This window comes from Equus caballus, chromosome 3 (assembly GCF_041296265.1).
Source record: "Equus caballus isolate H_3958 breed thoroughbred chromosome 3, TB-T2T, whole genome shotgun sequence".
In the NCBI taxonomy this organism is placed as follows: Eukaryota; Metazoa; Chordata; class Mammalia; order Perissodactyla; family Equidae; genus Equus; species Equus caballus.
Window position 1 is genome coordinate 23,832,900 of NC_091686.1, and position 18,268 is coordinate 23,851,167.

Below are 18,268 nucleotides of genomic sequence, written 5' to 3' on the forward strand. Positions count from 1 at the left end.
CAATTTGGCATATAGTAGCCAGAGCTACCAGCCAGGGGAACCTCTGAGAATGTGCAAAATCCCTCTAGGGTTGAGTTGCATAAATATCACCTGAAAAGGCTACAGGCACAGGGTGCTTATGGCCTCCCCATTCTATGAGCTGGCCAAGGTGTGGCTGGTTTACTCCGAGAAATTTCTAACTACACTCCCAAGGTCACACAATGATCCTAATGACAAAGTCTTAAAAAAAAAAATCAGAGAGAGGAAGATCCAAGATGGCGCCATGAGTAGTCCTCTTTGTCTCTCGCCCTTTGAGTCTACAATTATTTGGACACTTATCGCTTGACAAAGGATATCCAGACAGCATCTCAGGACATCTGAGACACCCACGTGACTATACATCGGAAGGCGGACGGACTTTCCTCCGGGAGGATGTGGAAATAGGTGAAAACTCTCCGACCCCGACGGGCAGCCTAGTACCCGCAAGCGGCTTTCTTCCAACGGACGCCCCCAGAGGATCCACACACACCTGGGGCAGGAGCGAGAACACAACAGAGGAGCGACAGTGGAAACAGGTGACCAGAACCCTACCTAAACCCCCTGCAATTACTCCTAAACGCAGAGGGAAACTTTGGAGTTGCACACCTGAGCCCGCGGGGAGAGTCTCTCCCCACCATTGGCGGGGAGACCCAGCCTGGTGCTCGGGGCTCCCGGAGGGTCCCAGAGAGAGTCACGGAGGGTACGGAGGTCTCCCAGCTGCCGTTGCCCGCCCCGTGGGACTAGGGATTGCCGGAGATCTCGGAGAGGACCGGGGCAGGGGGAACTTTCAAAGGCCGGTTCTGCGACCTGGAGGGGAAGCACCGGAGCTCCGCCCAGGCAGCAGACAAAACTCTCTGTGTGCCGTTAGCAGAGGGGCCACACCGAGCATTCACGGCTCCGGGAGAGGCCCGGAGAGAATCCCAGAGGGCGGGGCGACCCCCAGCTGCCGTTGCCCACCCCGTGGGGCTAGAGATTGCCAGAGATCTCGGAGAGGACCGGGGCAGGGGGAACTTTCAAAGGCCGGTTCTGCGACCTGGAGGGGAAGCGCCAGAGTTCCGCCAGGCAGCAGACAAAACTCTCTGTCTGCCATTAGCAGAGGGGCCACGCCCAGCATTCAGGGCTCCCGGGAGAGGCCTGGAGAGAAGCCCAGAGGGCGGGGTGACCCCCAGCTGCTGTTGCCCACCCCGTGGGGCTAGAGATTGCCAGAGATCTCGGAGAGGACCGGGGCGGGGGGAACTTTCAAAGGCCGGTTCTGCGACCCGGAGGGGAAGCGCCGGAGTTCCGCCAGGCAGCAGACAAAACTCTCTGTCTGCCATTAGCAGAGGGGCCACGCCCAGCACTCAGGGCTCCCGGGAGAGGCCCGGAGCGAAGCCCAGAGGGCGGGGCGACCCCCAGCTGCCGTTGCCCGCCCCGTGAGACTAGGGATTGCCGGAGATCTCGGAGAGGACTGGGGCTGGAGAGAGTTCCAGAGACCCAGCTTAGTAGCCTAGGGGGAAACCCTACAGGCTCACAGCAGCCTTAGGGAAAGCCTCTGCACAGCACCAGTAGAAGGCACCCAGCCGCCAGCCACAAGGCTGGAAGACCCCAGGGCAAAAGCAGCATAGCTAGGTGTACTAACCACAGACTGTAGAAGATGCCAATAGATCTCCTGCGACCCATAGAGGACAAGTGAGATTCAGTGGGTGCCGACAGCAACGGAGCGACAAATATAAGTGATCCCACCCCTGGCCGCTGGAAAAGCCCATAACACCGTTGCAGACCCCAAGGAGAGAGCACATCTAGGTGGGCTGCAACAGTAGGCACCTGCAGCCTGAAGCCCCCCTGTGACGGCCCCCACGGCAGAGGAGGGAATCCAAAGGGCCACTGTGGCTACGAAGAGGGGCCCAGGCCCAGTTAGCAACTACGGACAGGGTTCCTGGTTGGTGAAGTATAAACAGCTGCTCCCCCGACTGCAGCAGCTGAAACAAGTGAAAGGAGCAACTAAACTCTATCTCCATGCGGAGGCACAAATCAACAACATCAAGCAATATGAAAAAATACATTAAATCTCCAGAACAGAAAGAAAGTAACAAATACACAGAAAACAATCCCAAAGAAAATGAGATATATAACCTAAATGATGATGACTTCAAAACAGCCATCATTAAGATTCTCAATGAGTTAAGAGAGAATTCTGACCGTCAACTCAACGAGTTCAGGAGCTATGTCACAAAAGAGTTTGATACGATAAAGAAGAACCAAACAGAAATATTGGAAATGAAGAACACAATAGAGGAGATTAAGAAAAATCTAGATGCTCTGAACAGTAGGGCCGATAATATGGAGGAAAGAATTAGCAATTTGGAAGATGGCAATATAGAATTGTTGCAGGCAGAGGAGGAGAGAGAAGCAAGACTTAAAAGAAATGAAGAAACTCTCCGAGAATTATCACACACAATTAGGAGATGCAACGTAAGGATTATAGGTATACCAGAGGGAGAAGAGAAGGAGAAAGGGGCAGAAAACCTATTCAAAGAAATAATGGCTGAGAACTTCCCAAATCTGGTGAGGGAGATGGATCTTCAGGTGACAGAAGCCAATAGATCTCCAAACTTTATCAATGCAAGAAGACCAACTCCACGGCATATAGTAGTGAAGCTAGCAAAAGTCAACGACAAGGAGAAAATATTAAGGACAGCCAGGCAAAAGAAACTAACCTACAAAGGAACCCCCATCAGGGTATCAGCAGATTTCTCAGCAGAAACTTTACAGGCTAGAAGAGAGTGGAATGATATATTCAAAAATTTGAAGGACAAAAATCTACAGCCGAGAATTCTCTACCCAGCGAAAATATCCTTCAAATACGAAGGAGAAATAAAAACTTTCCCAGATAAACAAAAATTAAGGGAGTTCATTGCCACAAAACCTCCTCTTCAGGAAATCCTCAGGAAAACCCTCATTCCTGAAAAATCCAAAAAAGGAAAGGGGCTACAAAACCAAGAGCAGAGGAGATAAGTAGAAGGACAACAACAGAGAGTAGCAGCTCTACATCAGAACAGATTAAACCATGGGACGAGAAACAAAGGAAACTGAAGAAAACCGGAAAACAAGACACAAAATGGTAGTGGTAGGCCCCCACGTCTCAATAATCACTCTAAATGTAAATGGATTGAACTCCCCAATCAAAAGACACAGAGTGGCAGGATGGATCAAAGAACAAGATCCAACAATATGCTGCCTCCAGGAAACACACCTCAGCCCCAAAGACAAACACAGACTCAGAGTGAAGGGATGGAGAACAATACTCCAAGCTAATAATGAACAAAAGAAAGCAGGTGTCGCTATACTAATATCAGACAAGGTAGATTTCAAAGCAAAACAGATAAAGAAAGATAAAGAGGGACAGTATATAATGATAAAAGGGACTCTCCACCAAGAAGACATAACACTTATAAATATATACGCACCCAACACAGGAGCACCAAAATTTGTAAAGCAACTCTTAATTGAACTAAAAGAAGACATCAACAACAATACAATAATAGTAGGGGACCTCAACACACCATTAACACCAATGGACAGAACATCCAGACAGAAAATCAACAAGGAAATAATAGAATTAAATGAAAAATTAGACCAGATGGACTTAATAGATATATATAGAACACTTCATCCAAAAACAGCAGGTTACACATTCTTCTCAAGTGCACATGGAACATTCTCAAGGATTGACCATATTTTGGGAACCAAAGCAAACATCAATAAATACAAGAGAGTTGAAATAATATCAAGCATCTTTTCTGATCATAACGCTATTAAACTAGAAATCAACTACAAGAAAAAAGCAGAGAAAGGTGCAAAAATGTGGAGACTAAACAACACGCTTCTCAACAAACAATGGATCATTGAAGAAATTAAAGAAGAAATCAAATATTATCTGGAGACAAATGAAAATGAGAACACGACATACCAAATCATTTGGGATGCAGCAAAAGCAGTCCTAAGAGGGAAATTAATCGCAATACAGGCTCACCTCACTAAACAAGAAAAAGCTCACGTAAGCAACCTCAAACGACACCTAACAGAACTAGAAAAAGAAGAACAAACAAAGCCCAGAGTCAGTAGAAGGAGGGAAATAATAAAAATAAGAGCAGAAATAAACGATATTGAAACAAAAAAGACAATAGAAAGGATCAATGAAACAAAGAGTTGGTTCTTCGAAAGAATTAACAAAATTGACAAACCCCTAGCCAGACTCACCAAGAAAAGAAGAGAGAAATCGCAAATTAATAAAATCAGGAATGACAGAGGAGAAATCACAACAGATACCAATGAAATACAAGAGATCATAAGAGATTACTATGAAAAACTATATGCCAACAAATTGAACAACCTGGAAGAAATGGACAAATTCCTAGACTCCTACAATCTCCCCAAACTGAATCAGGAAGAAATGGAGAATCTGAATAGGCCAATCACAAGTAAGGAAATAGAAACGGTAATCAAAAACCTCCCCAAAAACAAGAGTCCAGGACCAGACGGCTTCTCTGGAGAATTCTACCAAACATTCAAAGAAGACTTAATACCTATTCTCCTCAAACTGTTCCAGAAAATTGAGAAAGATGGAGAACTCCCTAACACATTCTATGAAGCCAACATCACTCTGATCCCCAAACCTGACAAAGAAGGAGAACTACAGGCCGATATCACTGATGAACATAGATGCAAAAATCCTCAACAAAATTTTGGCAAACCAATTACAGCAATACATCAAAAAGATTATACACCATGATCAAGTGGGATTTATACCAGGGACACAGGGATGGTTCAACATCCGCAAGTCAATCAACGTGATACACTACATCAACAAAATGAAAAACAAAAACCACATGATCATCTCAATAGATGCAGAGAAAGCATTCGACAAGATCCAACACCCATTTATGATAAAAACCCTCAGTAAAATGGGTATAGAAGGAAAGTACCTCAACATAATAAAGGCCATATATGATAGACCCACAGCCAACATCATACTCAATGGACAAAAGCTGAAAGCCATCCCTCTGAGGACAGGAACAAGACAAGGGTGCCCACTTTCACCACTCCTATTCAACATAGTACTGGAGGTGCTGGCCAGAGCAATTCGGCAGGAAAAAGAAATAAAAGGAATCCAAATAGGTAACGAAGAAGTAAAACTCTTGTTGTTTGCAGACGACATGATCTTATACATAGAAAACCCCAAAGAATCCACAGAAAAACTATTAGAAATAATCAACAACTACAGCAAAGTAGCAGGGTATAAAATTAACGTGCATAAATCAGTAGCATTTCTATACACTAACAATAAACTAACAGAAAAAGAACTCAAGAACTCTATCCCATTCACAATCACAACGAAAAGAATAAAATACCTTGGGATAAACTTAACCAAGGAAGTGAAGGATCTATACAATGAAAACTACAAGACTTTCTTGAAAGAAATAGGCGATGACATAAAGGGATGGAAAAACATTCCTTGCACATGGATTGGAAGAATAAACATAGTTAAAATGTCCATACTACCTAAAGCAATATACAGATTCAATGCTATCCCAATCAGAATCCCAAGAACATTCTTCACAGAAATTGAACAAACAATCCTAAAATTCATATGGGGGAACAAAAGACCGCGAATTGCTAAAGCAATCCTGAGCAAGAAAAACAAAGCCGGCGGAATCACAATCCCCGATTTCAAAACATACTACAAAGCTACAGTGATCAAAACAGCATGGTACTGGTACAAAAACAGGTCCACAGATCAATGGAACAGGATTGAAAGCCCAGAGATAAAACCACACATCTATGGACAGCTAATCTTCGACAAAGGAGCAGAGGGCCTACAATGGAGAAAAGAAAGTCTCTTCAACAAATGGTGCTGGGAAAACTGGACAGCCACATGCAAAAGATTGAAAATTGACCATTCTTTTTCACCACACACCAAAATAAACTCAAAATGGATCAAAGACCTAAAGATTAGGCCTGAGACAATAAGTCTTTTGGAAGAGAATATAGGCAGTACACTCTTTGACATCAGTTTCAAAAGAATCTTTTCGGACACTGTAACTCCTCAGTTGAGGGAAACAATAGAAAGAATAAACAAATGGGACTTCATCAGACTAAAGAGCTTCTTCAAGGCAAGGGAAAACAGGATTGAAACAAAAAAACAGCTCACTAATTGGGAAAAAATATTTACAAGCCACTTATCCGACAAAGGGTTAATCTCCATAACATACAAAGAACTCACACTGCTTAACAACAAAAAAACAAACAACCCGATCAAAAAATGGGCAGAGGACATGAACAGACATTTCTCAAAAGAAGATATGAATATGGCCAATAGACACATGAAAAGATGTTCATCATCGCTAATCATCAGGGAAATGCAAATCAAAACTACACTAAGATATCACCTTACCCCCGTTAGATTGGCAAAAACATCCAAAACCAAGAACGACAAATGTTGGAGAGGTTGTGGAGAAAGAGGAACCCTCATACACTGTTGGTGGGAATGCAAACTGGTACAGCCACTATGGAAAACAGTATGGAGATTTCTCAAAAAGTTAAAAATAGAAATACCCTATGACCCAGCCATCCCATTACTGGGTATCTATCCTAAGAACCCGATATCAGATATCTCAAGAGTCCGTTGCACCCCTATGTTCATCGCAGCATTATTTACAATAGCCAAGACGTGGAACCAGCCTACATGCCCAGAAACTGATGATTGGATAAAGAAGATGTGGTATATATACACAATGGAATACTACTCAGCCATAAAAAAAGACGAAATTGGCCCATTCACAACATCGTGGATGGACCTCGAGGGCATTATGTTAAGCGAAATAAGTCAGTCAGAGAAAGACGAACTCTATATGACTCCACTCATAGGTGGAAATTAGTATATTGAGAAGGAGATCTGATCGGTGGTTACCAGGGAAAAGGGGGGGTGGGGGGAGGGTACGGAGGGGGAAGTGGTGTACCCACAACATGACTAACAAAAATGTACAACTGAAATCTCACAAGGTTGTAATCTATCATAACATTAATAAAAAAAAAAAAAGAAAAAAAAAAGAAATTTAACCTCAAAAAAAAAAAAATCAGAGTCTATGAGGAAAAGGAAGCTATTACAGTCAGAAAGAAAAATAAAAGCTCTTTACCTAGTCACCTCTATGAAAATAATAATGAATGCCCTAGGCAAGGATGCCATAATGTAGATCTATCTTGTATTCTGCTTTAAAGAAGTATATAGAACTTTTAAAGCTACTCTAGAAAATTAGGCAAGTATATAAATTTATTACATTTAGGAGTTTCCAGAATAGGTTATTATTTCAAATGTAATAGAAGCTGCAATTGTTTCTATAAGACAAGGGCAAATCAGCAATAGAAATGAGCAGAATGAGCCAAGAGACAACAGTAATCTCCATCTTTAGACTGGAAATTTGTTGCTTAATAGTAAAGGGAGTAATAGTTTACTATTTATTTATTGTTTTTGAGGAAGATTGGCCCTGAGCTAACATCTGCTGCCAATTCTCCTCCTTTTGCTGAGGAAGGCTGGCCCTGAGCTAACATCCGTGTCCATCTTCCTCTAGTTTATATGTGGGACACCTGCCACAGCATGGCTTGCCAAGCGGTGCCATGTTCGCACATGGGATCCGAATAGGCAAACCGCGGGTTAACTGCTGCGCCACCAGGCAGGCCCCAACAGTTTACTTTAAATGTTACCTTTACCTTAAAGCCCCATGGCCCATTCCAAGAAGTCAAGTGTGTCAGTATTTTACATAACTGAATGAGCAATGACTGTGAGGATATTCTTCTGTTCAGGCATGCAGATGTCATAATCAATTTGTTACACCACAGTATTTTCGTCAATGAGTTTTTCCCCCACAGTGATCTCTCACCTATAGATATGAAGAAATGGAAGAGTAGAAGGTAAGGAGTTAAAAGTTAGAGAGACAGGGCATCCAGCCCGTAAGTCAAATTACCCAGCTGTCAGTTGTAAAACAAATACCCAACAGCAGCATCCAGGTCACGTATTGCCTACTCCTGACCTAGTAAGATGGTGGATAGTCCTGGCTTTTCAACTGAAAACTCGTCATGAGAGACATTTGCTTAATTTCTCGGTGGCTATTCGTTTACCTGAAAAATAGCAATAAAACTGAGAAACTTGACAAAGGGGACACATTTCACATTTTATTTGGAGTTCTAAGTTCGATTTGTCACCAGACAACTGTGGAATGGGGGCTGATGGTTGGGTCCAGAAGCAAAACCTAAAGAGAAGGCAGAATTCAATGAGCTCTTCACAGGCAGCAGGTAACCCCAGTTGGGGGGGAGGGAAGAGCTACCAAATTCCATCTACCTAAATCAGAAAGTAAAGATTGGTAGGAATGAAATTTGAAATGTACGATGCTCTGGGCTGAGAAAGTTATAATTAACTCCAGTTCGATGTGGACTTGAGAGCTAGACGCTGAGAAAAGCTGGTCCACACGTGGTTTGGTGGACCCAAGTCCTCGTGTTCTGGCTCTCCTTGACCAGCTGCCCTGAATGACCCAGCCGTGGGAGCAAGCGCCTGATGCTTACTTGGCTCCCCTGAAGTGGATAAGTGAGTTTGCAATCCTAGAAAGACATAAACAGTAAACATATAGATGACGAGGAAATAAAGTTTTGAACATAAACTGTGTCCTTGTGCTTCTTTTTACAGACTATTGAGTTTTCAGTGGCTTGAAACATTTCAGACAATCTGATGTACTAGAGAATTTAACATAATTTTAATTGTAATCCTTAGGAAGATTTAACTAATTAAGTGTGCAGTCAATATTTAAATATGAAGAGTTCTGATTTTTTAAATGTATAAGTTTGACTTTTAACATAGAGAAATGCTTTAAATTTTTTATCTTACTAAATGTATATTTCGATTTATTGGATTTACGGGTTACCTAAATCCCTACTAGCAAGACATTGTTAGCTTTATAAGGGTCTCTCTTGGGTGTCTGCAAAATTCGGACTTAAGGAAAGAGCTTAACTTTCCTACATAAACCGTACAGGAGAATAAGTTCTTTGCATAGAAGAATGCTGGCTACTGAATGCAAGGGGAATGATAGACTTGGAAAAACATCATTCCTTTAAGATTTTTTTTTGTTGTGGTACCATTGGTTTATAACATTATATAAATTTCAGGTGTACATTGTTATATTTTGATTCCTGTGTAGATTACATCATGTGCACCACCCAAAGACTAATTAGAATCCATCACCACACACGTGTGCCTCATCACCCCTTTTGCTCTCTTCCCTCCCCGCTTCCCCTCTGGTAACCACCAATCCAATCTCTGTCTCTATGTGAATGTTTGTCGTTGTTTTTACCTTCTACTTATGAGTGAGATCATATAGTATTTGACTTTCTCCCTCTGACTTACTTCGATTAGCATAATATCCTTAAGTTCCATCCATATTGTCACAAACGGCCGGATTTCATAGTTTCTTATGGCTGAGTAGTATTCCATTGTGTATAAACACCACATCTTCTTTATCTATTCGTCCCTTGATGGGCACCTAGGTTTCTTCCAAGTCTTGGCTATAGTGAATAATGCTGAAATGAACATAGGGATGCATGTATCTTTATGCCTTTGTGTTTTCAAGTTCTTTGGATAAATACCCAGCAGTGGGAAAGCCGGATTATATGCTAGTTCTATTCTTAATTTTTTGAGAGCAAACCCTAAAAAAGTAATGATTCTGGGCAATGACCATCACCTGCCAAAATCACCAGGTGAAAAGCTGAGGGGTTATACTAACAATGGATGCATCCAGCTGAGAAAACCTGAACCCGTGGATCATTCTTCCCATCACAAAAAGAGAAACAACCAGACATTACGTATCTCCTGATGGAAATACACAACACAATATTCAATGTATTCTTGCAAAAAAACACACCAAAAAACCCTGATATATATACAATGGAATACTACTCAGCCTTAAAAAAAAAGATAAAATTGTCCCATTGACCACAACATGGATGGAACTTGAGGGTATTATGTTAAGTGAAATAAGCCAGAGAGAGAAAGACAATCTCTGTATGATTCCACTCATATGTGGAAGATAAACAAACACAAGGATAAAGAGAACAGATTAGCGGTTACCAGGGGGAAGGAGGGTGGGAGGTGGGCACAAAGGGTGAAGGGGCGCACCTAGAAGATGACCGACAAATAGTAATGTATAACTGAAATTTCACAATGTTGTAAACTATCATAACCTCAATAAAAAACAAAAAGTAGGGCTTGGCAAACTGCAGCCCATGAGTCAAAAAAAAACAAACCCTGAATGTGATCAAGTCTCTAGATTATGGTTGCCAAATTTAGCAAGTAAAAATACTAGATGATCAAATATTGCATGAAACATTCTTACCCTAAAAAATTATTCATTGTTTAGGGGCCAGCCTGGTGGCGTAGTGGTTAAGTTCACATGCTCCGCTTCGGCAGCCCCAGGTTCATGGGCCCGGATTCCAGGTGTGGACCTAGCACCGCTTGTCAGGCCACGCTGTGGCGGCATCCCACATAAAGTAGAAGAAGATTGGCACAGATGTTAGCTCAGCGTCAATCTTCCTCACACACACACACACAAATTATTCATTGTTTACTTGAAATTCAAATTTAACTGAGCATCCTGTATTTTATCTGGGAACTCCACTGTAGCTCTACCTACCAGTTCACAGGAAATACACAGGAATGCAATCAGCAAAATCTAGAATGTAGAAAACGCCACAGGGCAAACGTCCTCCAGCAAGTAAACTGCAAAGCGACAATAGTTTGTTAATTGGAAGAAAAAAAGATTTATTCTTTGACAGACAAGTTGCAAGAATGAATAAGGGAGGAAACCTATAGATCCTTTAGATTAAAAAAGGCTTGAGAGGTATAGCAATAACTTTAATGTGTGGACTTTGTTTGGATCCTGATTTGAATAAACATTTGTGAAATTTGAAAACTAACTGAATATTTAGGAATTGTTGTTAAAAGTTTTAGGTATCCTGATTGTGCTTCACAAAAGAATTTTTATCTTTTAAGGATACATACTGAAGTGTCATGAATGAAATAATATGTTGTCTGAGATTTGCTTCACAACAATCCTGTGGCAAGGTGAGAGGGGAAAGGTCACTCAAATAGAGATGACATACTTGCATAGAGATGACACAGACAAGCAGATGCTGATAATCATCGAAGCTGGGCGAGAAGTATGTGAGGGTTCATTACACTATCCAATGTTTGTACATATTTGAAATTTAAAAAAGTTTTTAAAAGGGAGGCGTTTAACACTTTCTACTGATCAAGCATTTCTTTAAAAAAGGAGTTTCTAGAAATGTTCTATTTTGGTTTTTTTTTTCCTTCTTCTCCCCAAAGTCCCCCAGGACATAGTTGTGTATTTTAGTTGTGGGTCCTTCTAGTAGTGGCATGTGGGACGCCGCCTCAGCATGGCTTGGCGAGTGGTGCTAAGTCTGTGCCTAGGATCCTAACTGGCAAAACCCTGGGCCTCCGAAGCAGAGCGCACGAACTTAACCACTCGGCTACGGGGCCGGCCATATTTTGTCTTTTTTGTGTGGCTATTTTAATAAAAAATGAATCCTCCAGAAACACAAAAGTGCATTTATCTAACATTTCTGTGAATTTTAAATGTTAGGGAACTAGTACTATTATAAAAAAAAAAAGGGAGGTGTTTAAGAAAAACTAAGATTTAAGTGTATGATTTAAATAGAATACTAATTAAGATGCAATCAAGTATAAATTTGCATGCTTTCATAATAATTGAAAGGAATGATAAATTTAAATTATAGTTTAGTGAAAATAAATTTGCTATTTTTTCCCCATCTGTTTACACACCCCTTAATCTACCCAGAGACTCCTCTGGAACCCGGAGGGTCCATGGATCTCAGATTAAGAACTCCAAACTCGAGCAAAACCAAAAAAAGCTCTTGGAGGTTCCCAGGAATGGAATCGAAATGTACATGGGTAGGGCCAACTTAAAGATGGAAACTAATGGAAGAAACGTGACGGAAACAGAAAAATGTATGCCACACATTCTTTAATTCCACAATGGCTAGAAAATATACTGAAGTCAGAAGCTTCAAGATGCAATTAGCACTTACTGAGAAAACTAGAAAATAATAGCACTATTGGTATACTATCACACCTGGTTAGATAAAGGACAATTTAGCAAATATTTGCAAATAATTTCCCACAATATTTAAGTTATGATACCATAACTTATGTATGATACTATAATGGCAGATACATGTCATTAGACGTTTGTCCAAACCCATAGAATGTACAACACCAAGAGTGACCCCTAATGTAACCTTGGACATTGGGTGATGATACGTCGATGTGGCTTCATCAGTTGTAACAAATGAACCACTCTGGTGGGGGATGTTGATAATGGGGGAGGCTGTGCACGTGCGGGGACAGGAAGTACATAGGAACCCTCTACTTTCCACTCAACTTTGCAGTGAAGCTAAAATTAAAAATAAACTTTTTTTTAAAAAGTGAGGTTCTCTTTGGCCATCACTGCCAAACTTGGTTTCCCCGTTCTTTGAGCGAACCATAGTTACTGTTTTAACATGTGTCCTTCCAGAATGTTTTCTATGTTTTTATACATACATGTACCATAGAAAATGCATAGCACCATATTGTGTGTTTCTGTTCACTCGTCTTGAGATCCTTTCTTGCTGTCATCTGTGAAATGACCCTTGACTAAAGGTTAAGTGATCACTAAGAAACTGCCTGATACCACTTTGCTCTGTGACCCTTTTATCCATCATTTGTTAAAAACAAAAAAAAATATAACTCTTGAGGATAAAAAAAGCTACCAAGATGCTAAGGATTTGGTTGAGTAGGTAAAAACTTGGTTTAATACTTTGAAAGTGGCATTAGTCTGAGAAAACTTGTTGTAATTGTGGGTGAGACAGAGGAATGCAGCTCCTGACGCCCAAAGGCTGGCCTGGCACCCTCAGCTAGGTCCTGCTGTTCTTCTGGTGATCATAAACAGTTTCATGGGACATCAACCTCGGACAGGGCCGCTGTGAGACCATAACGGAGCAAGACGAAAACAAAACTACTTGGAAATCACGTCTGAACACCATCCAAACCACAAAATACTAACCATCCTCCTTTCCCAGCCAGTGTGAGTGACAGCTGCTTCTTTACCCAATACAGCTCTAGTCTTACTCTGGTCTCCTCTTCCTATAATTAAGTTTTATTCACGTATCCAATCATAGAATTGCTTCCAACAGGAACGTAACATCCAACTCAAAGCAAACCTCCGCTTCCATGAACCCACATCAAAATCACCTAACTCAAGTGCAAATCCTGTAATAAGCTCCATATAGCGCCCTCTCACTGAGACGCCCTGGAGTTCCATGCTGAGCGCTCTTCCTCTCCGCCAAGAACAATAAACCCAGTTTTTTCACCTACAAGCGTCTTCCGTCTTCCTGCTGATCTTCAGCTGGACGGTATTGATGGGGGTTTTCTTTAAAACTTTAAGAACATGGATCCCGCCCCCAAATACTTATAGGTCAACCCTCATTAATGATTGCTCCCCATGGTGTATTTCCTGATCACCTTCCCAACATCCAGTTCCCATTTCTCACGGTAATCACCATTAATTTCATTCTTTCAGGAAACCACTCCCACACCTGTTCAACTCCTTGGCTTCCAGGGGCCCCAGAGACTCAGGTCTTCTATATGAGGCCAGTGTAGACCTCCTCTCAAGGGCCCAGGGAGCTTCCGGGTTTACCCTGCAGGGCCCTCGAAGTGTATGCCAAGCACTTACCCCAGGGCTGGGTGGACCCAAGTCCCCACTACACCCAGCAGCCCGAAGGCCTCAGCAGCTGCTTGGTATAGGAGGGGCAGATAGGCTGGAGTTGGAAATGGGATTACTATTCCATGATTAAAAAGAAACATTTTTAATATGTGCAGTTTTTTTGTTTAACAAAATTGGAATACTAACATAAATATAAGCTCTTTATCATGTCTTTTTTACTTAATATATTATCATTATTTGCTCCAAATTTCTCCAAACTAATTTAAATTTCTTGGAACTGACTTCAGCTAGCCTTTTTGAGGTAAAATCTGTCTTTTCTTTTACTCTTTACAATCGTCCTTCGAGACTATTTTGGAAGAAGAGTCAAGTTCTCTTAGGTGGCATTATTATTCCAAGGACTACATAATATACATAATGCCAAAGCTCTTTAGAGAAGGACTTTTAAAATATGATGTTAATTGTCACTACCTATTAACTAAACTATTAACCCTAAAGTAATGACAGGCTGATTACATCAGACCCAATTGATATCGCGTCTGAAGTGTAAGACACATCCATAAAATTCACCTAGTGATAAATCTGTTCAATAGAACTCTTAAAAATATAAGCACATATTCTCTGGGTGTGTGCTTTTTGGACCCATTATAGACATTTTGCCCTAGGCACAGCTATATTGTTTTAAAACAAAATTAGGAACTGAAGTGGTTTGTACCCAACTGCTTCCAATACACAAAATCCTTCTCAATCATGCGCTGAGCAGCCCACAAAAACTTCTTTTTATATTTTAAAAAAGTTGCTTTTTTGTTTGTTTTTTGCCAAAGAAGCCTTACCATATTTAACTAGTTTTTTTACATTGAAAAGTCCAAGCTGGGGCCAGCCCAGTGATGTAGTGGTTAAGTTTAAGTTCCTCAAACAAAAAGAGGAAGATTGGTAACAGGTGTTAGCTCAGGGCCAATCTTCCTCACCTAAAAAAAAAAATCTAATCAATATATTAAAAAAACAAACAGCACAAAAAAATTAACAATAAGTAAAACTCTTTCCCACCCTATCCCATCCAGGCCTATTCTCCAGAGAACATTCCTATTAATAGCGCATCCTTCCAGCAATCTTCTATGCATCTATAAATGTATATGTACATATATCATTATAAAAACAGAAATAGGACCACACTTTATATAAAGTTTGTCAGTGTGTTCTTTCACTTAACCATACATAGGGCAGCACACAAAATCTGCCTCCATGTTTTTCCAATGGTAGCATAATGGTGGTGGGGATTTGTCTGATGTTTTTCTCATGATTGGACTGGGGTTATGGGTTTGGGGGAAGATGACCACAGAGGTAACATGCCCTATTTCATCATGTCCTTCCAACTATTACATTACACAGTCTACAGGACTAATTCCATTGTATGAACATAACACCATTTATATAATCAATCTCCTATTGATGAACATTTAGGTTGTTTCACTTTTTTCCATTATAATAAACAATGTGAAAGTCAACATTCTCATACAAACATTTTTGTGCATTTGTGTACGTGCATCTGTGGAATAAATTCCTACAAATGAAATGGAGTCAAAGGGTTGGGTATCGAACAGTTTGAGGGCTGTTATCAAATTGTTTCCTGAGAAGGCGGCAGCAGTTCACACTCCCACCTGCAATGCATAGTGCTGCATGCTTCCCCACCAGTGATTAACCTAAACGCTGTGTATTTTCGACTTTTTTATCTTTGCCAGACTGCTAGGCGGAAAATGGTACACACACACGCACCCACGTTTTTAGCCAGCACATAACAAGTCCACGGTTGCTGCCATTTCTGAACATGGTGACCCAATTCAATAAAATCAGGGTAGTAACAGCGACGGGTGCTATTTCAAAAGTTTATCCTTGTTTCTAAGAATGATTAACTGGCTTTGCAGCCTAAACTGGAAAGATTAATTGTATATTGAGTGGCACTTCTGTGCTACTTTCTGATGACTCCTTGATCTTTAAAATATCAGGCTAAGAATTAAGAGAAATATCCAGATAGCATCAGGAATAATTACAATTTTGATTCAATTATTTATAAATGTCAGCATATGTCATTTGAAATCTTGATGACGATGATAATTCCTATTGTGTGTTTATGTGAAACACACAGTCTCAAGGACAGGCTAACGAGAGAAGCGAGCAAGGTCAACCTTTGCTTTACCTCTTTTTTTTTTTGAGGAAGATTTGCCCTGAGCTGACATCTGCTGCCAATCCTCCCCTTTTTGCTGAGGAAGACTGGCCCTGAGCTAATATCCGTGCCCATCTTCCTCTACTTTCTATGTGGGATGCCTATCGCAGCATGGCTTGACAAGTGGTGCCATGTCTGCACCCGGGATCCAAACTGGTGAACCCCGGGCCACCGAAGCGGAACACGCGCACTTAACCGCTGCGCCACCAGGCCGGCCCTCTTTACCTCTTATGAGTGGTTTTGGAAGAAAGCTATACTGCCACTAAGAGAAATTTTAAATCCTTCGCCGAAATACATTTAAGTAACCTTTTTTTTTGGAGAGTTTTAGACTCAGAGAAAAATTGCAAAGATAGTACAGACAGTTGCCATAAACTCCACACCCAGTTTCCCTATTAATTAACAACTTACATTAATATGGTATATTTGTCACAATTAATGAACCAATACTGATTCATTATTACTAACTAAAGTCCTTTATTCTGATTTCCTTAGTTTTTCCCTAATGTCCTTTTTCTGTTCCAGGACACCACCTTACATCTAGTTGTCATGTCTCCTTAGGATCCTCCTGGCTGTGACAGTTTTTCAGACTTTGTTTTTGATACCCTTGACTGTTTTGAGGAGTGCCGATCAGGGATTTTGCAGAATGTCCCTCAGCTGGGATTTGTCTGATGTTTTTCTCATGATTGGACTGGGGTTATGGGTCTGGGGGAGGAGGACCACAGAGGTAACATGCCCTATTCATCACCTCGTTCCGACTATTACATCACACTGTCAACATGATTAATGACTGTTGCTGCCGACCTTGATCACCCAGCTGAGTGAAATATATTTATTAACTTCCTGTGTGGACCTACGCAAGGAGACAGCACGTGATGAGTTGAGTCCTGAGGATTCTCAAAGTAAATCGTGGTGGCGAGGCTTAGGGGGCGGGGGCAAGTTCTCTTCAGGAGACCCTGCCAAGGGAGCAGAAAGAACTCTGTGCCAGAGCATAACGAAAGTTGAGGCAAGCCTGACATCCCAGCCCTGCTAGAGTTTCTGTGAGTTACTTCTCCTTCACAAGCCTCTTCCCTGCTCAAAACAGCTGCGGTGGGGTCTGTTGTGTGCCACTGAAACCTCTTACACCATGACCCTACCAATATGGGAAGACGAATGGGAGAGCCAGAAGGCTGAGTGTTAGGAAAAAACGGGTGAGAGGGTACACAATTCTTTGTGTAAGAGAAGAACAGTGCAATGTGCTTAAACTGCACAGTATCTTTCTTGAGACTTCCACTTTAGGCGTCATTATGAAACAAATCGTAACATCTGCTTGCTTCATGTATTTCTTGTGTGCCTGAACTCCATAAGCTTGGGAATTTACAGCACCTGGAACAGTTCTGCACGTTTACTTTATGGATGAGTAATCAGAGATTTACAGAAGTTCTGCGGCTTCCTCACAGTTAGTTACACAGCAAAGCTGGGGTCAGAACAGAGGTCTTCGATTCACAGGCACTGTTCCCACTCCTAACTCAGAAAACCCTCATTATAATAAGCATAGTGCATACTAATATGTAAGATCATAAAACAGCAGGCATCATGTCTAATTAACAAGTGAGTCCCTACAAAGGGCAGAGACTGCCTGAAACCAAACGGATACTTGTTAAACGGAGGGATGGAAAAGCAGAATCAGGCCTTTAAAAAAAATAATCCATTATTTAAGTATTAATGTATTGAGGCACATTAAATTTTTGCCAACCCAAAGTTGACCGTTGAATGAAAGGACGTAAGGAGGCAGGAAGAGGGAAAGGCAATGAGTTTCTTTCATCTGATCCTTATGGCTCATCTGGTACTGCCTCCCAACCAAGGCAAGAATTCCCTCCATGACACCCTCAACAGATGCTACCAAGGCAACTCCTCCAGTGATGGGAGCTTGCTACCTTGTTGCTGGACAGTTTTGTCTCCTCTAGTGTAATCTAGACATCCGCAATTCCTCCACCCTGTCCTAGTCACCTTTATCTTTAAGATCTAAGTGAGGCAGGCTCTGGGCTGCCTCCCCCAACATTCTCATGGAACTCTGGGAAACCAGTATTGATCTGGTCAGTCCAGGCTGCAATTTGTTTGTTCACACCTCAACGCCCACAGTCATTGTCTTCTCTGATAGATTACTTCACTCCATCCTGAACCTTATTTCTCTTCTTTCATTCCCCTAAAACCCCAGTGACACAAAGTGTCACTA